Raw genomic sequence first — 23,189 nt, 5'->3', positions numbered from 1 at the left:
ATTTAATAAAATGCTGATAAAAATATGCACTGTGTCTAGGAATGTCTGTTTTATTTTGAAAGCCCAAAGTAGAAATGGTAACAATGATGAGGATGATGATAAAGACAATGATGTTCACTACAAACAAAATCCTGATTAAATGAAGAAATTTAAAGAAAAAATCTAAAAATTACCTCTTTCTGTAAACTACATCGACTGAAATGGTAATGTTTTGATAACAGGCATAATAAAAGAACTGAAAAGGAAAAGCCTGCCTAATCAAACATCAAAGAACATATTGGGCATGTTGTACTAGGTTATATAATATTCAAGGCTATGTGTTTGATTGCATTAATCTCTCTATAGATAATTTTGTGAGGACCACTTTTTTCACTCTGTTTTAATTGTTACTGTTGTATAGAATATTGCATTTTCTCAGATAGTATGTCTGCCATCATTAATCTTCTATTTTTAATTTGTTCTTAGATTTTCAGGTTTATTTTTAATTCTGTATTAATTTAAGAAGCATGTTGTTGAGTGCCAAAAAGATATCAGAATTTTAATTGAAATTTCATTAAGCCAAGATTAAACTTTGAAGAATTATCTTTATAATATTTTGCCTTCAATTATTGGGATATGCTATGCTGCTCCATTTACTAACATCTTCCTTCATATCGCTCAGTAAATTTGTAGTTTTCTTTATATAGTTCCTGTGCATTTTCATTAGTTATTCCTAGGCATTTCACAGTTTTTTTCATCAATACTGTGAATGGTATACTACCTTCTTCCTATTTTATCTTCTACCTAGTTATTGCTGGGATATCAGAAAACTATTAATTTCTGCATACTTTACTCATATCTAGATGCTTAAATGAACTCAATAATTCTAGTAATTTATTTTTTTCAGACTCTAAGATTCTTCTGGTATTCAGTATATAATCATGCTGTCTGCAAAAAAAAAAAAACATAATTTTGTCTCCCTCCAATTACTTTGCATTTTCTATTTGTTTAATTTATGAGTGTTGGAAACTTTTGAAAAAAAAAAAACTTAGGTAATAATAGTGCTAGGTGACATAGTTCTCATTCTCAATTTTGAATGATATTTACACTAATATTTCATCCTTAAATATAACATCCCCCACAAAAAAGGGCCATGATTAGACTTCAGGAACGCCTTTAATCCCCTGAAATTATTTTCAAAATTTTGCATGCATGTAATGCATTTCCCTAGGAAAACAATTCTTGTTCACTTATTAGGAAACAGCTTCCTTATCAAGCCTAGCTTCATGACCCTACTTAGCTGTGTTCGCCTATGTAAAACTATTATATTTTGAGACCTTTGCTCGATCCCAAACATTCATCTGGCTTGAAAGACCACTTGATCCAGACCCCAAAAGCCCACCTCTGATTTCCCCCTTTGGAGACACTGCTGCAGCTCTCTCAAGCTGGTGTTCCCCTTCATTGCAATGAACTGGAATAACTATCGCTTTTTTTTATTAGCACACTGGTGACCTGGGAGTTCAACACAATTAACCATAAGAATTTAAGGGCCAAATAGCAGAACACCAGTAAGACTGACTTGGAGGGCAGCTTAGCCACCACCAACATATGAAGGACTTATGACAAACTGAAGACAATAAACAACTCAATATGAGCACTCAGAGAAGAAAACTCTCCTTGCTTCCCATGCACAAACCTAGGGTCAAACACAGGGAAGAAGTAAAGAGGGATGTGGGAGGGCACCCACCCACCAACACAACACACCAATACACCCTATCTGTGCTTTAAGCTCTTGTAGAGGGGAGAAAGCATTTTGAAATGAATGTATTAACTCTTACAATGGTTAATAATCACTAAGAAGTTATGGGATATAATAAATCTAAAACTAAATAGAACTAATAGAACTAAATCTATTACCCAGAGGAACAATGGGTCTGAGATGAAAATTATTTGACAGTTGTAAAGGAAAAAATAACATTATCCTATGGGCATTCCACAGTCATTTAAATCCCATCAACCAATCTCAATTTTAAAAAGCAATATAAAATACCTTTACTGGTCTCATTTGCTGTTTTTCACCATGAATTTGTCGGAAATAAATGTTACACTTTGCAGCTTTTTTTGAAGTGATTACTAAAATAGGAAATCTTTGCCAAATTGTTTTTAACACCTTTCAGTGGCTCACTTAAAAAAAAAATTAAGCAGCTTGTAAAACTTATGCTACTATTAGTGTAATAATAACAATAATAACAATATCAACAGCAATGGTAATAATAGCAAAAACTTATAGAGCACTTACTATGTGTCAATTACATGACATGAATCTTTTCACATATTAATTTACTTTGTATTTTAATATATTAACTAATTAACTCTGTGATGAAAACTCTGGGGAATGAAAAACATTCCCACAGTCAAGCAGCTAGTAAGTACCAGTGCTAGACTTCAAACTTAGGTATCTTGGCTTAGAATCTACGTTCTTAAAGACTGTTCTGGTTTGCTAATGCTGCCGTTATGCAAAATACAAAAAAATGGATTGGCTTTTATAAAGGGGGTTTATTCGGGTACAAATTTGAAGTTCTAAGGCAATAAGAGTGTTCAAACTAAGGCATCAACAAGAGTATACCCTCACTGAGGAAAGGCCGATGGCGTCTGGAACACCACATGTCAGCTGGGAAAGCATGTGGCTGGCATCTGCTGGTTCTTTGCTCCCAGGTTGCATTTCAAAATGGTGTTCTCCAAAATGTCTCTAGGCTTGTCTCTCTTAGCTTCTCCGGATCAAACTCTGGGCTAGCATCTCCAAACATCTCCAAGCATCTGCTTTCAACATCTGTCTCCAAAATGTCTCTCTCAGCTCCTCTCAGGGCATTCTGTCCTTTCAGCTTCTCCAGAGCAAACTCTGGGCTAGCATCTCAAAGCATCAGCAAGCATCTGGGTCTCCTGGCTTAGCATATCCCGGGGCATTTTCGTCTGTCTGCTCTCTTTGACAGCTCCCTTTAAAGGACTCCAGTAAACTAATCAAGACCTACCCTGAATGGGCAGGGTCAAATCTTCATGGAAACATTCAATCAAGAGGTCACACCCTAATCAAAAAGATTAATCAATCTGCCCCACAAGACTGCATTAAAGAATATGGGTTTTTCTTGCGGGCATAATATATCCAAACTGGCACAAAGACCATGCTTTAAAATACTAGATATTTTAAGTTTCTTGCTCATTAAATATCCATTCCCTCTTACAAGTAATATTTGAAATGTTTTTTTTTTAGAGGAAGAGGATTACCTCTCCCTCCTTATGTGCACTTTGGGCGAAAACATAAATTCAGGTGTCTGGCCTCTTAAGAATGGAAATTGAAGTTGTTCTTAGAGATCCATGTTGCCAAATCCTTCCTCTCACCAAATGGACCGAAGTAAGAATATGACTGGAAATAATCTAGTTTGACTCTGTCTCCTAGACTTTAAATATTGAGTGAATAACTTAAAGAAGAAAGGTTTCTGCCCATTTCCAGATTTTGGACCTGTTTTACTGTGGATTTTGTGACCTCTTGTTTCCCTTCTAGAAAACTCCACCATGCCGACATTACTAGAAATTTATTTTTGTTGGTTGCAACCCAATACCCTATATCATACGTAGCACATAGATGTTTGACATTTGGTGTCCATGTTGTTGACATGCTTCCTTGATTAAATTGCTGAACAGATTGTGTCTTCCCATTCGTATACTCCAGCAACACTTTCCAATTATCAATACCAATCTTAGGAATTTCATACTACTCTGTGATTGCCAGCCTCCAAGATGGCCTCTTGGAATCGATGCTGTTGTGTAGTGTCCTCCTACATTAAACCAGGAATGGTCTGAGTGACAAAAAGGATTTGGTAGACTATCCGGTAGAATCTGGTGCGACTACTAAGGCTAAACTAAATTATAAAAGGCACTATAGCTTCCACCTTTGACTTTTGGATCAGGATGAAGGCAGCCAGGCCATTATGACCCTCAAGCAGGCCTGTGGAGAGCCTCTAAAGAGAGAACTGCAACTCCCCACCAAAAGCCACATGAGGGATCCAACTTGGAAGCAGCCCTAGCTGACATCTTACCACAACCACATGGGAAACCCAGAACCAGTCAAGCTGCTTGGAATTCCTTACCTAAAGAAACTGGAAGACAATAAATATCATTGGTTTTAGCCAGCAGGTTTTGTGGTAAGTTATATAGCAATAGATAACTAAGACATTTACTGCAAAAATTCTTCTATATGTTTGTCTGAGTTTTTTCGCTGCCAATAGTGATTGGAATTTTTCTAATCTTACACCATCATAATTAAAACTCAGATTTCCTTTTTGTTTTGGCCATTCAGATTCTAAAATCATCATGCCTTGGGTTTTGGAGTTAGTTCCACTGTCACTACAATATCTGTGACGTGAGTGATCAAATGCCATTGATTACAGTTGTCATGAAAAAGCAATTAGCAGGCAAAACTCCTACAGGAATACATTCTAGAACAATTTGGTTGCATTTTCAACATGTAATTCCCAAGGCACCACAGTATAAGTGCCAATTTCTTTAATAAATTTAGCTTTTTAACTGCTATGCATATAAAAAAATTCCTAGTGAACATGTAAATTTAAGCTGTTCCCATGATCATTTGTACACTATTTCTTCTGATCCTTATGGCAAACCCTGTCTCTCCAGTACAACTGGGAAAACTGAGACTCAAATGGGCTATGTCTCTCTGGATAAGGTCTTTTAGTTGATAATCAGTGCAGCTGAGGCCTAAGTCAGGGACTCCTTACTTCACAGCCCTTGGTCTTTCTACCACATAGCCTTGTCTTTCCTTTCATTCTTTCACTACAATACTTCGTGCGTTAGAGGTGACAAATTTGAGCCAACCATTCATGATCTGAATATTATAAAGATTTTCATAAATTTGACTAAATAACTTCTTTACTAGCAGATGATTAGTTTTGTTGTTGTTTTTGTTGTTGTGCAAGTTTAGGTAGTAACAACTTACAAAACAATAACCCTTAAATAATAATCTAAAAATCAATAATTCTTCAGATAAAAGCTCTCTAACCAAAATCATAAAAAATAGAATTGAACAGATCTCACTAAATATAAGTCCTGAGTGTAAAGTTTAAATTTTATCAAAGAAACCAGATTCTTAAATGATAATCTAAGAACTCTCTATCAAAAACACTGCCTTTCCATAAGATCTCTTCCATTAGATACAAAAGAGGGCAGATCATATTTAAGAAAATGGCAAGCATGCAACACATTTGAAGCAAAGGATCCATGTAAAGGTAAAACAAGGACCCAGTAATACAAAGAAAATGGGAAATGAAGATTCACAAATTTCTCATAAATAAATTTTGACATCAAGATTTTCTATCCTTTATCTCTGCAGAATTGTACCTGGAGAAATTAATATCATATCAAAATGAACTGTCTTTCCAAGGTAGTGTATACATGTGGGAAAATTCCCATGTTGCCATATAAGTAGGGCAAGTATATTCTTTTAAGACAATGTAACCTGTTTCTGGATCTATATCAAAATTAGATTCTAACCACATATCCAAGTTCCCCATGGAGTTCGTATTTCTTTCCATGAGGAACATTTAAAAATTTCTTTCACGGGAAATCCAGTTTCTGTTTTCCATACCAGAGCTAGATTGCTCAAAGGGCCAGTGGCAACTGGAGTTTCCCCAAGGCCAGCATGCTCTTCTCAGATTGTTAAGAAGTGGGGAAGATGCACCATTACAAGACTGGAATCTGAAGGCGGCTATACACATCTGTAGGGTTTCCAGAGCAAGTGATACCCAGAATTTATGCATTTGGAACTGCAGAACCATAGTAAAGACAGGGAGTCATCCCCACCCCAGCTTTCATATAGAGCCACAGTAACTTGGCTATGGCTGACTTACCTGAGCTGTAGAGACATAACCACTGGCAGAGCTCTAACTCCTTTTATTTCATCCTTAGTTTTTTTGTTTGTTTGGTTTTTGTCAAGATGTGAATCTTTTTAAGTAGAGAAATTGAGCCTTCTCGGAGGTTAGGGATTTGTGGGAGGAGAGGATCGCCCAGTCAGGCCAGTCCCTGACCCTAACATGGTCTGTGATTTCAAGTCCCCTCATTCTGACACCCTCCTGCCAGGGCTAACCTCAACCTCCCAACCCCACCCTGCCCAAGCCAAAGGACTGCCGCCCCGTGGACTGACCCATTTCCCTCTGCATCCTTCCCCGCAGGCAGAGTGCTCCAACGAGGGTTCTCTGAAAACAATCTTGGTGAGACTTACAATTTGACAATCCTTGATGCCAGGCTGTTGTTTCTTAATTTGGAGCTGACTGCACGGTAGGATAGTTTCCTCCTACTCTTGAACTATAGTGAAGTTAACAAAGCTAGGATGCCCAAATCCCTTGAAATATCTCTTCAAATGTATCAATCCTCTATTCTTACAGTGTTGAAAAGTTGCCTAGCTGATCAGAAAGGTAATCCATTACAAATGACCAGATTTGCTACATTTGGGATTGTGGGTTCAAAATCTACACACAGCATACCTGAAGTCTAATTATATAGTGCAGCAAAGACTGTTTCTTGTTTTGATGTGGTATTGCTGGATATTATTAAATTTTGCCTTCTGAAATAAAAATGAAGCATGAAGCAATATATTTGACTATATATATCGATATTTTTCTTTATAATTTCATAAATGGGTTAACAGAGATCTTGCTCATCTTTCAGCCCCAGACATTACAGGCTCTGTATTCTGCAAAATATTGATACTTTACCTGAACTCACTGAGAATCAAGCATAATGAAAGGGGCTCTATGGTATCTAATCCACCTCTACTATCTTCATACATAGAACATATGGAGAAATGGATATATACATATAATTAGGGGGAAAAAGATAACATATCACAGAAGAAAACTTTGATTACGAAAAATCTTTAAAATAATAAAATATTCACATAATATTCAACTATATGCAAAAATAAGTTATTTAAAATTCAGTATTTCATTTTCCACAAACAATCAAAAAGCTTCCTTATGTTATTGAACAGAATTTCTACTTGAACTGCTTTTTTTCCAAAGACATTTGAGAAGTAACTAAGTCAATTGTTATTACTAAGTAATATATAAAATATTTTGGAAGGAAAAAATAGAAAAACTACAGTTAGAATAAGATCTCTACATAAAAATGTTGCATGCTAAAAAGCATTTATATATATTTTAAATTGTTGCTCAGTAATGCAGCACACAAAGATTCTATAAGTATTTATAATATTAATAATTTATGATGTTTGGAGTGGAAACCAATCTGAGAGCATGAAATAAGTAACAATAAAAAGAAATCAACTTTTTTCTTTTCATTTGCATTCAGAAACTTGAATTGAGTTAATAAAGTACTGTTTAGGAGAATTATACAGGGAATTATTTTACCAAAGGACATTTGCAAACAGTTTTTATTTTATCTAAGGTAAATAGTTTTAAATGAAAATTTGTTTACTCTATTTGTTTGCTTAAGAGAAAGGTGGGATTTTCATGACAATAGCAATGGGAAACGTCAAACTTGGCTGCCTTTATTTTCACAACATTAATAAGAGTAGAATCAAAGAGAATTGGATTCTATTATACTATTTGGTATAAGAAGCTTACAAATTTACTCTATAGGGATTTAGTGTGAGTGTTAAAATAAATTGCAATGATGCCAAATTGAATCCAAGAAATAGAATAGAAGATCTCTGGAGTTTGACTTGTTCCAGATTAATACTATTTCCAGAGTTTTGCTACCCTAATTCTAAAAAAGCTTAATGATTTTATAATGGGCAATTTAACCTCATATTCTTTTGAGATGCATTCTGTTGTCTATTTTATTCTCAGTTACATGACTTAATGAATAAATCTGAATTTAAATACTTTAAATAATTTCTTGTCCTCCAAAGCATGTAAACAGCAAAGACCAATCACAACTGATGTGACTAGAGATCACCACGACAACACTGTGAGTGTCCATTATGATGGGCACCACCCTTTCCATACAGATCAGACCACTGGAACACCACCAGCCAATCACAACAGCCTTCTAGATCATCGCATCGCCATGCACCTCACTCTACTGGTAAGTACTTCGTGGATTACTAAATAACAGATTGTTTTAAAATGCATGATCATGTGTCTTTTTTTATTTTTTACAATATTTCAAAAATAAACTTCTAGTAAAGGGTGATTTCAATGAATTTCTGCCATTTAGGTGTCAGGTCCACTTGCTGGAATACCCTAGCTCTTAGTAAGGGTAGGAGTTGAAGTGGTCACTCTGATAAGCAATAGTGGTTCATAAACCGGCAGACTGCCTGTCATCTCCTGAGGCACCTGAAGGAAGACTTCCTGTCCGCTGGCCTACTTAAATAGAAGGAATAGCAGAACAGCTCACCAACTTACAGCACAAACTAAAACCCACAGCCCCAGACGGACAGCTTCACATGCATGCATGCAACCTGTCAGACACACACATCCTCCACACATACATGTTCACACGGACATACGCTTACAATGTCTCGATTCCATATGTGGAGATTTGTATAGTTACACTTTTACACAACATTCACAGACCCACATATTCCCCAAATTATCATATCAATAACATTACTGTGAGTCAGACACTAGTCTATGTGTTTTGTACGTAGTAAATCACTGGATCTCCACAATAATCTTATGATATAATATAATTATTGTCCCAATTTTATGAATAGGAAATTGTGATAAGCAGAACAATGGCCCCCAAAGATGTTCACCTTTTAATTCCTGGAACCTGTGAATATGTGATTACATTAAGGAATTTGAGATGGGAGATTATTTTAGATTATCTGGGTGAGCATGATATAATCAAAACAGTCCTTATAAGAGGGAGGCAGGACCTCTCATGGAGGTCTGAGAGAAAATAGTTGAAGATGCCATGGTGCTAGCTTTGAAGACACAGGAGAGGACCATGAGCCAAAGAATATGGGCAGCCTCTAAAAGTTGGACAAAGCAAGGAAATGGATTCTCCCTAGAATCCCCAGAAGACACGCAGCCCTGCTAATATCTTGATGTTAGGCTTTCTGATCTCCTGAACTTTACTATATTATACATTTGTGTTGTTTGAAGACTCTGGATTTGTGTTAATCTGTTATAACAACAATAGAAGAAATGAAGGTCCAAATTTTTTATGTACTTGCCCAAGGTCATAAAGCTAGTAATTGGTACAGGTGGGATATAACCTAGGCAATTTGGCTTTTTACAGTGTATGCTCTGAACATCAAATTTTAAACTCTATTGCCTGACCCTCGTTTGCACAGACATATTCCAACATAAATTTAAATGTGCGTGTATATATATATATTTACACACTTACATACTACAAGATACCTTATGATTCTTATCTAGGCACCCAATGAGGAGAAAGACCTATACCAATATCTTTTCAGGGCTCAAACTAACACCATAGCCTCAGTTACACTCATCTCACCTCTCTGTGATGCCACGGCCTTAGTGGCTATTTGACTCCCGGGAAACACAAAGATCAGAGTAGGCAAGTTAGTGAAAGTGAAAGGAGCCCTGTTCAGGTCAAAACTCAGAATCTCCTCTTACTGAATTTCTCATGTGTAGGCAAGGATGCATGTATGCATGCATAATAAAAAAGAGAAATAGAAACGAAGAATGTAAACTAATATTAGTCTCTCATTATAAACTAAATAGAGTTGACTTTAGGATATTTTCAGACGTAACCAGAAACGTATTCAAACCACAGTGATGAGGCTTACATGTATTAAGGAGATGTCATTCATTCAAACATTTATTTATTCAGTCATTCAATAAGTACTTGTTGAGTGTTCTGGGCAGAGGGAATATTGGGGGTGTTATATTTAATGGGGAAAGACATTAAAAAAGAACAATGTATGTCATATAAAATTCTATGAAAAAATAAATCAGGGATGACTGGTGATAGGGGTCATGCTATTTTATAATGGGTAATCAGGGAAGACATCTTTGTTAAGGTCACATTTTAGTGTGACATTAAGGAAATGAGGGAAAGATAAATGTTGATTTGTGGGTGAAAGATATTCCCTCCCCTAATGGGAGGCTCATAGGCCCTAAGACAGAAGCATAAGTAATTACTAAATAGATAAATTAAATAGATAGCATTCATTTTATTGGAAACTAATATTAGTATATATTATCTTAAAATTAAGTATAGATGCATGGTAGATATGCTTTATACAGCCTCCAGTGTTTCTATATGTTAATTACTTATACAAAGATATCTATGGAAACTATGATCTAGGATCTCAGGTCTGGAAGACAGACACAGTCATCATTCATTACCTTATAAGGCCAGTGACTTTAGCAACATTCTGGTTTTTGTTAACACATATTTACATTTCATTAGGATGGTTCTTCTGTAAAAGTCAATTTTCTTTGGGAATTTTATGCTCTTCCGTTAATACCCTCTTCTATTATGCCCCTCTTCTAGAATGGTTATCACTAACTTCCGGATGTCAGAGCCATGGTGTGCCCTTATTACCTGTAGGCAATAATCAAAGGGGAACTAATTACAATTAGCAATCTATATCTTCATGTTGTTAACTCATTTCAATGAAGTAAACTGCTAAAATGGATTTACCTTTATTGTGAACAATATGTGTTCAGTCACATCACTAGCTGTCCACTGCATTTAATCGTCAAGGGCAGACACCTCAACTTAGATTACATACTTTGAAACAAAAAGGGTAGAGCATCTGCAAAATTATTATGATAATGGTGATTGTAATACTATTTGATCCATACTAGATACAGTACAAAGTAAGAAGGGACAGGCATTGTTAAAAAAAAAGGAATGGGGGAATATTTCCAATACCATAAAAACAGAACTTTATTAATTTTTAATAAACATCTATTTGTTAATTAAAGGTATAATTCATTGGGTGGTTGAATTAACTTTTTAAAAATACTATATAATCTTGACTGCTCTGATACACAGGACTGAGAATTGCTCAATCTGCTCTAAAGGTCTCCTTTTAGGCAAACCCTAAAGTCCAAGGCCTGAACTATAAGTGCAATGAATCCCATTAGGAATTCCAAAACGAATCCTATTTTGCCAAAGGATTTTTTTCAAAAATCTACTATCTTACACAGCGCTGAGGGACACACTGCGGGACACTGATTACGTGCTTCAACTTGGCGGGCCTGGGCTGGGGGACCTGATCAGCCCCTGGGGAGGGTGGTGGGCACGGGCGACAGCGCCCTCCGCAGCCCCCCGGGCCTGGGAAAGTGAGGCCGGAGGCAGGCCCCATTTCCTCACCCAAAATAACACTGTTAGGGGAGGCTTGCCGGAGGGAACCGCCTTTTCCCCACCCCCTTATCTTGCCCGGACACTCCCCGTTGCCAGTGCAACTCCCATCACCACCAGTGCGCATGCATTGTTGCCAGACACCGTTACCGGAGCAACTCTCGCCCCTTTTCAATCAACCTCCGCGCCCTCTCAGAACCAATCCAAGCCTTTAACCTCTACAGCTACCCCGCCCTCTAAACGCCCGATATAAGCTTGTACTCTCCCCTAATAAAGCTCTCTCTCTCTCTCTTGGTTTCTTCACCCTAAAAAGAAACGTGTCCCGCCTGTTCCTTTCTCGCCGCCCTCCATACTTTGCACGCCACCCCGCCGGGGACCTGACCAAGTCCCCCGCCTCGCCCTCGCCTCCGGGAAAGAGCCCCCGCCGCCGGTACCCTCCAAGCAATCCTGAGAGCCTAGGATTTAGCAACCGGCCGCCACCCCCCCCCCCGACGAATCAACTGCGACCGCAACTGGCGCCCAACGTGGGGCCCCTGGAATTAAAAGTACTCTCCACGCAGCAGTCCAGTAAACCACCCGCTCACCCGGACGCCTCTCCAGCTCCCCTTCTCCTCGCCTGCAAAGTAAGGGCCGCCTCTCCCTCGCCGCCCCGCGGAGCCGCCTCTCCCTCGCCACTCCACGTCCGGAGCCGCCTCTCCCACGCCGCTCCGCGCCCGGGCCGCTCTTCCTTTCCCTCATTAACCTGGCTTTTGCCCCCGACTACCTTTCGTCTTCTCTTCCTATGTCCCCCCATTCCTCCTAACACTCTTCCTCCAGTAGCTTTCCCTCTTCCCCTCCATTACTTTGCTGTGGTCCTTTGTGTCTTTGTTTCTTTGTTTCGCGCGGTGTGCCTCTTTGCGACCGCCCCCCCCCAAACTGCTCTCGCTACTAGAGGCTCCTGCCTTCTATTCTCGCCATCTCCTTCGGCCTCGTGACCACGGTTTACCTCATTTTCTTTACTCAATAATCAACCCCCCTTTTTCTTTTCTCACTCCGCTATGGGTAATCGTCTATCTGCACGCCAAGCACCCCAAGTTCGTGCTCTGGCTGGTCTCCTAGACACACATCGCTGTAAGGTGTCTGTCCGGCAGCTGCAAGTATACTGGGACCTCCTGCTGCCCTTTAACCCATGGCTCACCACTTGCCATCTTTGGGACCCTGTTACTTATGATCGCCTTATTGATCGGGTCACCAACGCCATGGAACATGAGAGCAAGCGCTTCCCTCCCGGCTTGCTCCCCACCTTAATAACCGTCCGCTCCTGCCTTCAAGGCTCCCTCCCCCCTGATCGAGGCCCCATTAAATCCAAGGAGGCCCTATCAACCCAGTCAACAGATTCAGACAGCGATACTAATGTAGACCACGATTCGGACACAGAGTCCTTAGTCGAGCAGATTAACAACGCGCTCGAAGTGACTCCCAAAAAACAAAATAACACTGAGCCTCGCCAAGATGGCGAACTTCCTCCTCCTCCTTCTTCTTCCATCGAGGGGAGGAAGTGCTCCGGCGATGACGTCAGCCCTAAGCTGGGCCGGAAACCACAAGCGCTTTACCCCGCCCTTTCACAGGGCGGAGCTAGTCCACCATCTTATGCCTTAGCCACTCCCACCGCGCCGCCGTCTTGCGACGCTTGGGGCCTCCCACTTCCGCCTCCCCCTCCGGCGAGCTCCCCCTCGGAGCCGCTACCGGCAGCTGCCGCCGCTCCTCCCACCCTGCCAACTAACAACCCCTGGCTGCCTTCTACACCTCAAGGCAACCCTTGGGGCAACACTCCCCCTACCCCCACTCCCGCGCCAAGCCCTCTGCAAGCGCGTCCTCCTTTCTCTCGTGCTTTTCGCTGCTTTCCTCTTAACCTTACCCCCACACCACAGAAACCGTATGACTGGTATCCCATTGACTCTGATACTATCAAGCAGCTTCGCAGGGCCGTCAAGGAGGACGGGTTAGGTAGCCCATACGCTTCCCAAATACTGCAGGATCTCGGCATGGACTTTTGCATCCCCCAAGACTGGGCCTCGCTTGCCCGTTCCATTCTTAACCCCGGCCAGTTTGTTGATTGGCGTGCTCACTTCCAGGCGGAAGCAGCTAAGCAAAGTGAGCAAGACGCAGCCACTGGGGCCACTCATCCCCCCAAGGCTTACCTGGGCACGGGAGCGTTTATAAATGCATCTGCCTATATTAATGCACCTGCCACCTTTTGGCCTATCCTTTGGGGAATCGCCTTACGAGCGTTTGCCAACTGCTCTGCCTGTCGGCCTAATAAATTCACCAAGCTCTTCCAGGAGCCGAGTAAGCCTTTCGCCACCTTTGTCTCCAGAGTCGAAGAAACCTGCGCTCGAAAGCCCTCCAGCCGCACTTCAAGTACAAGCAGCGCATCCGGAAACCGCACCTCAGCTACAAAAAGCGCATCGCCAACCCCACCACCCCAACCTTTTCTACCCCCCTCTCATTACTCTTCTCCCCTCCTCAGCCTTATCCAAGCGGCCTTCACCTCAGTGAATTCCTCCAACCCTAATCTTACCTCCTCTTGTTGGCTTTGCCTCTCCACTTCCTCCCCCCTGTATGAGCCAGTTGCCTCCAACCTCTCCTTTTCAGAAAACACAGAGGACAGCCCCTCGGAATGCAATTGAAATACCTCTGAGGTCCCCCTAACCTTTCATTCAGTCTCCTTTACAGGAAAGTGCATCCGCCCTCACTCAAGTAACTCTCCCAACCTCACAGCTTGCACCGACTACTCATCTCCCAGCAGCTCTGCAAAATTTCTCATTCCTCATAACTCCTCCCAATGGCTCTGCTCCTCTACAGGGCTTACCCCCTGCCTTAACGTGCAAACCCTCAATACAACTAATGAAACTTGCCTCCTAATTGTCCTCATCCCTAGGGTCCTACACCACAGCGAGGAAGACTTCTTCCTCCGCCTGGAAACAACTGCAGCTTCTGCCCCACTGCAAAAGCGAGAGCCCATCACCGTCCTCACGATTACCTCCCTCCTAGGTCTTGCAGGCGCTGGCACTGGAATCGCTGCAGTAGCCAGTCAAGGCTCCGCCCTAACTCACCTCCGGACGGCTGTTGACGAGAACATTCGTTACCTACAAGACGCTATTTCCCATCTTAAAAATTCTGTCAATTCCCTCTCTGAGGTAGTACTCCAAAACCGCCGAGGTCTCGACCTTCTCCTCCTCAAAGAAGGAGGCCTTTGCGCCGCCCTAGGAGAAGAGTGCTATGTATATGCCAATTCCAAGGGTCTCGCCGAGGACAGCCTAAAGAAGGTCCGAGAGGAACTGGAACAACGCAAAAAAGACCGTGAAGCCACCAGCTATTAGTCCCACATCTTTACCCCCCTCCTCCCTTACCTCCTCCCTCTCCTCGGCCCCCTACTAATGATTATTCTAGCTCTCACCTTAGGACCCTGCATTATCCGCAAAATTGTCCAGCTTGTAAGGAAACAAACGGATGCTATTTTCTCCTCGTTCGTACAAGTCCAGTACCAGCAACTCGCCACCTCTGACGCTCCCTACTCCGAGATAACAACCAACCCTCCGCAACCTCACCGCCACCGGTCAACCCGCCGACCGCGAGGCCCTTCTCGATCGCCTGAACATCGCACCAACCTCAAGCTCCAGCCTCGCTGAGCCACCGTCAACCCCTTTTTCCCCTCCCCGGCCTCCCCCTTCCCTCATCCCTTAGCGGGCCTCTCCGGTAAGCTTCTTCCTTTAATTAGAAAAGAAGGGGGAAATGCGGGACACTGATTACGTGCTTCAACTTGGCGGGCCTGGGCTGGGGGACCTGATCAGCCCCTGGGGAGGGTGGTGGGCACGGGCGACAGCGCCCTCCGCAGCCCCCCGGGCCTGGGAAAGTGAGGCCGGAGACAGGCCCCATTTCCTCACCCAAAATAACACTGTTAGGGGAGGCTTGCCGGAGGGAACCGCCTTTTCCCCACCCCCTTATCTTGCCCGGACACTCCCCGTTGCCAGTGCAACTCCCATCACCACCAGTGCGCATGCATTGTTGCCAGACACCGTTACCAGAGCAACTCTCGCCCCTTTTCAATCAACCTCCGCGCCCTCTCAGAACCAATCCAAGCCTTTAACCTCTACAGCTACCCCGCCCTCTAAATGCCCGATATAAGCTTGTACTCTCCCCTAATAAAGCTCTCTCTCTCTCTCTTGGTTTCTTCACCCTAAAAAGAAACGTGTCCCGCCTGTTCCTTTCTCGCCGCCCTCCATACTTTGCACGCCACCCCGCCGGGGACCTGACCAAGTCCCCCGCCTCGCCCTCGCCTCCGGAAAAGAGCCCCCGCCGCCGGTACCCTCCAAGCAATCCTGAGAGCCTAGGATTTAGCAACCAGCCGCCACCCCCCCCCCCGACAAATCAACTGCAACCGCAACACACTAACATTTTATTCTCCTGTTACCTCCATTTTATTTTTCTCTGTTAAGTGGAAATGTACAATGGAAAGTACCTGGACCATAATATGCCATCTCCCCACAGAAATATGTTCATCAGCTGTGGTTCAATGTTATACTTTGCAACCTTAAAAGTCAATAAAACATATGACAACATGGATGAACCTTGAAGACATAATGCTGAGCGAAATAAGCCAGGCACAAAAAGAGACATATTATATGCTACCACTAATGTGAACTTTGAAAAATGTAAAACAAATGGTTTATAATGTAGAATGTAGGGGAACTAGCAATAGAGAGTAATTAAGGAAGGGGGAACAATAATCCAAGAAGAACAGATAAGCTATTTAACGTTCTGGGGATGCCCAGGAATGACTATGGTCTGTTAATTTCTGATGGATATAGTAGGAACAAGTTCACAGAAATGTTGCTATATTATGTAACTTTCTTGGGGTAAAGTAGGAACATGTTGGAAGTTAAGCAGTTATCTTAGGTTAGTTGTCTTTTTCTTACTCCCTTGTTATGGTCTCTTTGAAATGTTCTTTTATTGTATGTTTGTTTTCTTTTTAACCTTTTTTTCATACAGTTGATTTAAAAAAGAAGGGAAAGTTAAAAAAAAAAAAAAGAAAAACAAGGAAAAAAAAAAGATGTAGTGCCCCCTTGAGGAGCCTGTGGAGAATGCAGGGGTATTTGCCTACCCCACCTCCATGGTTGCTAACATGACCACAGACATAGGGGACTGGTGGTTTGATGGGTTGAGCCCTCTACCATAAGTTTTACCCTTGGGAAGATGGTTGCTGCAAAGGAGAGGCTAGGCCTCCCTATGGTTGTGCCTAAGAGCCTCCTCCCGAATGCCTCTTTGTTGCTCAGATGTGGCCCTCTCTCTCTGGCTAAGCCAACTTGAAAGGTGAAATCACTGCCCTCCCCCCTACATGGGATCAGACACCCAGGGGAGTGAATCTCCCTGGCAACGTGGAATATGACTCCCGGGGAGGAATGTAGACCCGGCATCGTGGGGTGGAGAACATCTTCTTGACCAAAAGGGGGATGTGAAACGAAATGAAATAAGCTTCAGTGGCAGAGAGATTCCAAAAGGAGCCGAGAGGTCACTCTGGTGGGCACTCTTACGCACACTTTAGACAACCCTTTTTAGGTTCTAAAGAATTGGGGTAGCTGGTGGTGGATACCTGAAACTATCAAACTACAACTCAGAACCCATGAATCTCGAAGACAGTTGTATAAAAATGTAGCTTATGAGGGGTGACAATGGGATTGGGAAAGCCATAAGGACCACACTCCACTTTGTCTAGTTTATGGATGGATGCGTAGAAAAATAGGGGAAGGAAACAAACAGACAAAGGTACCCAGTGTTCTTTTTTACTTCAATTGCTCTTTTTCACTCTAATTATTATTCTTGTTATTTTTGTGTGTGTGCTAACGAAGGTGTCAGTGATTGATTTAGGTGATGAATGTACAACTATGTAATGGTACTGTAAACAATCGAAAGTACGATTTGTTTTGTATGACTGCGTGGTATGTGAATATATCTCAATAAAATGAAGATAAAAAAAAAGTCAATAAAGACAGTGTTCATTTGAAGAAATCTTCTGAATTCTTTCAAACTTTATGACTGAATTCATTACCTACTATATTACACAAATCTGACATGAGACTTCAGAAATTTTACTTCATTTGAGACTTAATAAATGTATACAAAGTAAAAAGAGACAGGCAGGAAGTAGAAATGAAATCATGTCATAAAATAGTAGTTCTACTGATAAACATAAATTATCAGTGGTTTATATAATTAATCATTTCAAAATACAACTATTTCATGCAATTTTTCTATCTCTACATCTACTAAAACAGTAATGGTATGACAACAATATAGGGTAAAGTCTGTAAGCTAGAAATAATTTTAGTGAAAAAATTATTTTACTGTGAACAGTAGTATCTATAATGAATACCAGCTGTGTGAACAAATGGTAAGATATGTCGTTTGTTCCCCTTAATTTAAGTTCATCAGAATTTAGACAGAAGCAACTGTGAGTTTTGTAGTTATGAACACTGGGTAAATCATTTAAGCTGCAGAGGGATCATGATAGGGTAAAATAGGAGATAATAGTGTAGGTTGTGGACATGTCATGTCTTCTTACAGAAACCAGGCTATGACACCCTCCTCACTAAATTCAGCCTCTGAGACCAGGCTGGGATGATGTCCTCATCCCACAAAGGATCCAATCCCCTCCCCAGCCCACTACCCTTCCCTATGCATCTTCCCCATCCGCTAAGGTGCCAACACTTCACTCTGACCACCATGGCTCACCTTTCCTGGACTAAATGCTCAGGAAGTAAAGCAGAAAGGAAGAGAATGAGGGTTACAGTGTTATTTTTTAACATTACATACACGTTATTAACTTTTTATTTTTTTAAACAAGGGAGTTTTGTGAAGTGAGAAAAGCTATTTGAACCAAGCGTCCTCCTAAAAGTACAGGAAAATTAAATTTGTGTAAAAAATCCAGAGAATATTTCAGTCAAATCCTATAAAAATTATTATAAGAAAGAAAAAGAATAGAATAACATGAAGAAAGCCATGCTCAAAACCAGAAAACCTCAGAAGTGAGGTGACAGAACTCAAGAAAACATTGGAAATAAAAGCAAAAATGATTTCAGAAATGAAGATTAAATTAAAAAGAATATGAGAATGAATAAGCACAGTGGATGATACCTCAAAATAAATAATAAAATAAATGAAAGGTGGGAGGAAGGATATTTTTTAAAATAAAAATAAAATGATGAAAGAGATAAAAGCAAATAGAGTCAAGAGAGAGTGACAAATAATGAAAACATGCAATGAAGACACAACATACAGGTAAATAGGATTCCCTGAGAAAGAAAACCAAAGCAAAGGAACTGAACAAAGTAAAACTATAAACAAGGGAATTTAACCAGGTTAAGCTACGTATTAAAGAAAATTGCATGAATCTGAGAATATCATCCCCAAATAGCCCAGGACCAAAACATATTCCAGTATAATTATTTAACATTAAAGAAACAAGAAACAAAATATACCTTTGGCATCTAACAAAAAGTACACATGATTTAAAGGATGACGGTGAAATGATAGGATCCCATAAGATTTTTCTACAAAAATGGTTTATGCCAGAAAGAAAGGAGTAAACTATTTAATATACTCAATAAAAATGTGAACCAATTATTTTCTATCCAGCTAAAATAGAGAAACTGATCTTTGTGTTGGTTTGTATATATTATGTCCCCCAGAAAACGCCATGTTCTTTGATGCAATCTTGTGGGGGCAGACGTATTAGTGTTGATTAGATTGGAAACCTATGATTGAGTGTTTCCATGGAGATGTGACTCACCTAACTGCAAGTGACACCTGTGATTAGGATGTGACCTCTTGATTGAATGTTTCCATGGAAATGTGGCCCTGCCCATTCAGGGTGGGTCTTGATTAGTTCACTGGAGTCCCAAAAAAAGAACTCACAAACAGAGCAACCTCAGAGCAACTGAGAGTGATATTTTGAAGAGGAGCTGCAGCTAAGAGAGGACAAAACGCCCCAAGAGCAACATTTTGGAGAACGCCATTTTGAAACGCAACCTGGGAGCAAGAAGACTCTAGCCACGTGCCTTCCCAGCTAACAGAGGTTTTCCGGACACCATTGGCCATCCTCCAGCAAAGGCACCCGATTGTTTATGCCTTACTTTGGACACTTTATGGCCTTAAGATTGTAACTTTGTAACCAAATAAACCCCCTTTATAAAAGCCAATCCACTTCTGGTATTTTGCATAATGGCGGCATTAGCAAACCGGAACAATCTTCAAGTATAAAGGGATCACACAGTTAATGACATGTAAGATCTCAAAGGATAGTGTCCTCATGAACCATACCTAATGAAAGTATTGGTGAAATTTTTCCTGACGACCTCCAGGACAGAGAGATCTATTCTTTCTGCAACTATGAAAATATATGTTTGTGTGTATGTACACACACACACACACACACACACACACACACACACATATGTGTAAACATATATGTATCATAAACACTCTTTAAAACTAGCACTGTATTATATAACGTACTTATGTTTGCATATCTTATCTCCAATCTATACATACATACACACACTTCAAAATTTAACAACATTGAATACAGATAAAAAATAACATTATATCAGTTAAATTTAACAGTAAAAACCCAAACAAATGTTAACAATTTTAATATTCTTATAAAAGAGAGGATAAACAAGAACTTTAAATAAATAAAAACAATGAAACAGAAGACCAACAGAACAAAAAGATTGTTACAAATCAGGTTTCCTTAAAAAAAGAAGGGGCATGAGTAAATAAAATGAGGTTATTCACCAGTATGAAATTATAAAGGGAATGCTAGAAGGGGAAAAACATTTGGGAAATTTCAAATAGGAAGACCAATATTTGAAGATTAAAAATGCATGTGTCAGTAACACAAGAGTACAATGAAGCAAAAGGCTTAGAGGTCAACTTCAAATGTTTTGCAGCAATAAAAGGATCTTACAAACTTGAAGAAAAATAAAGATAATCACATGCTTTTCTACATTCAGACTCTCTATAAAATAACAATCACCAGTAGTAAAGGGTAGGCATAGGTGTAGCAATATATAGATCACATTGAACAATGGAAGAATAACGTTGTACACAAATGACTCTGTTCAGTTGCATAAAGACACTAGTAAAGTAGCTTTAAGAAAAAAGGATATCAAGGTCATTCAACAAAAGGAAAAAAAGTATAGTTAATGTTGAACATAAGTAGAAAAGAAAGAGTATTTCTTATGGGAAGGGATATGCAATTACATAAAAGGTAAAGAGACAAAAATGAATTTAAGGCATTCAAAATCAATTTGTTTCCAAGATGATTTAGGTTGTGCAAATGGAGGGAATCATTAAAAAGAACAGGGATATGAGGATAAACTTTAAAAAGACAGCAAACTAATGAAAAAGGTCATATATACAACACACCCAGTATAATACCTAACTCTAGTAAATGCTCAATAGGGAATTGTATAGTTAATCATTATTAACAGTGAACAATTTATGAAAGGAGATTTGTATTGGATTTTAGTTTTGGTGGAAAAAAATGAACTAGTTTGTAAATGAAAGACAATAAATATATGCAGCATAAGATTTCCTTTTGAAATATATTTAATTCTTAATATACTTTCTAATTTGCTAAACAGGAAGAATCTTCTTTAATGTACAACAAAAAAAGTGTCAGTCAGAAGGAGAGATAGCTCAAGAGATGTCAACCCATTCTAGAACAGGTGTCTGTGTCACCAACAGAAGCACGATTGACACAGCACTGGATGGAACAACGTTTTAGTCATGGAGAAGACATAGAGCAAGGTCAGCTTCACTGGTGGGCCTCAGTTCCCGGGAGCCAGTGGGTCTCCCTCTGTGGCCCACACAGGGAGATGTTCTATGCCTTTCCCTGTGTTTGTGTGCCCTAGTGGAAGAACCCCTTCCCCTCCCTGTCAGGGACAGATATACGCCCAAGTGTGAGCTGGAAGTCACACAACATGCCCTCCAGAATCAGACTGTCTCCAGTGAGTATCTACATATGCTCAGGACAAGAGGGAAAGGAAGTGCCGTGGTCCCCTTATCTACTAAGGGATTATGTTTTATCCCCCAGGCTGACACAACTGGTCCTGAGAACAGGATGTATTTGTGAGTCCCACGAACAGGTGGTAGACAATGCTATTCTCTCAGCTCTAGTTTAGCTCCCAAGAATAAGAGTGGGAACTTCTCCCTCCTGGGCCCCTTTGCTCCTACTTGCTTGCAGACAGCTCAGTAGGATGAGCAGCACATTAATGGAGAAACTGGGCAATGGGAGGATTTGCTCAGCCAAGGCCAAGGGCTGCTCCCATCCCCAGTACCTTTCTGATAAAGGCTCTGCCCTGACAGAGGAAGGGAAGCGAGCACTCACACGCAGACAACAGAGCAGCACAGGCCTTACGTGCAGACTCTGTGAAAACTGCAGTGGGTGAATGGAATAAATGGTTGCTAAGGGCCTTTGGCATGTGGGCATCCCCTCATTCTTTCCACCCCAGTCTCCTCAGGTTTTTGTAGTACCTCCTTTATCACTTCGTGTGACAGTACTCTCACCCCCCACTTCCCAAATAGCTTCCCTGAGCCTTTTAGGAAGTGCCACATTAGAGCCTAATAGGATGGGGGCCCAAACCACCCACAGCAGAAACCTGGACGTCCCCGTAAAGGAGAAGGGATTTGAGTTGATAAATCCCAACAGCCAAGAGGAGACGGTGATACTTGAATTATATGTTGGAGAGTGTCTTGCTCATGAAATGAGCAATAAGAAAAACACAAGTTGAATTTTCCATATCAAAACAGGTTACCAAAACAGGCTAGCAGTTACCAAAACAGGCTAGCATTTATATCCTACCACAGGCACATTAAAAAACAGTTAAAGGAGGCTTAGAAAATTAATTAATTAATTAGCAACATTTAATTATAAAGATTTTCTTCTATGTGTATACAAGTTTATTTAAGATAATTATATATACATAGAACTTGCCTTTTTACAAAACATGTTTTGACATATTTTATCCTTATGATTTTCTAGGAGTTTGAGGAGACAAGTGCTGTTTTTATATTCCTAGGCAGTGTTACAGTGTTAACATTCTCTTCACTGTTCTCATTCAGACTGAGGTTTAAATCCCTACCCCATCACCCTCTAGCTGTGTTATCTTAGGTAATGGTAATGGTTAGAATTTCTTGAGTGCTTAATAAATGCCTGGTACTCTTCTAAGTGCTTAATGTGTATTTACTCATTTAATTCTAAAACTGCCCAATGAAATAGGCATAGTTATTTTAAGACCACTTTATCAATAAGGAAACTGAGGCACGGAGAGATTAAGTAACTTCCCCAAATTCATACAGTCTTTTTTTGCAGGACTGGATTTTGTATTCTGATTCCAAAACACCTAATTGTAACATCTATACTCTGCTCATCTTCCTGCTAGGCCACTACCTTTCTGATTCTCTATTTTTTTCTTTTGCACAGTGAGCCAATCACTCAGTGAGGAAAACAATGAAATATGTCATGTAAAGCAATTACACAGTCTGGCATATAGTGGATGGTTATTAAATAGTTGTGCTACAATTCTTTAAGAATTCAGAGAAATTGCAACTAGAAATTATTAGGTTTGGAGTCGTTCAAGAATTCATACAATGCAGTGACTCAAAGTTTAAGTATCAAGTTTAAGATTTATTAGAGGAAGAAAGCAGGTGGGAGCCAGCAGAAAGGAAGAAAAAGATAATGGCTCCTGCTCTCTATCTGAGAGCAGCATTCTTTAACGAAAAAAGGAACCCATTTTGGGTAGGGTGTCTGCTGTGATGTTCTGTACCTCAATTGGGTGAGTGCC

This window comes from Choloepus didactylus, chromosome 15, assembly GCF_015220235.1.
Source record: "Choloepus didactylus isolate mChoDid1 chromosome 15, mChoDid1.pri, whole genome shotgun sequence".
Classification (NCBI taxonomy): Eukaryota; Metazoa; Chordata; class Mammalia; order Pilosa; family Megalonychidae; genus Choloepus; species Choloepus didactylus.
Note: the sequence above shows the minus strand (reverse complement) of the source record.